This window comes from Scyliorhinus torazame, chromosome 2 (assembly GCF_047496885.1).
Source record: "Scyliorhinus torazame isolate Kashiwa2021f chromosome 2, sScyTor2.1, whole genome shotgun sequence".
Taxonomy (NCBI): domain Eukaryota; kingdom Metazoa; phylum Chordata; class Chondrichthyes; order Carcharhiniformes; family Scyliorhinidae; genus Scyliorhinus; species Scyliorhinus torazame.
In genome coordinates this window covers 183,306,050-183,306,384 of record NC_092708.1, presented here as the reverse complement: position 1 = coordinate 183,306,384, position 335 = coordinate 183,306,050, and positions in this window count along the sequence as shown.

Below are 335 nucleotides of genomic sequence, written 5' to 3'. Positions count from 1 at the left end.
TTGAATATCTCTGCTTGGTCAACTTGAAGTCAAATAGCTGATTCACCCATTTCAGCAGAGTTGCTGCTTCTCAGGGGATTCGGATTTGATTTGCGTCCATCCAGGGGATCGGTGAGGTTCAGCCTCACGGGGTTAGACGCTATGGAGGAGGTGGGGGAGTAAAGTATATTTTATGCACGCGATTTGAAGAGACTGGCTCAAGCTGCACTGAGCAGCCCAGTTTAAAGCCACACGTTACACAGTGCGAGGTATCTTGAGTCTCAGTTCAGCCACTCCGCCTCAACCTACCTTGACCGGACGGAAGTCCCACCCTCGTAGCGCGCCCATTGGAGAAT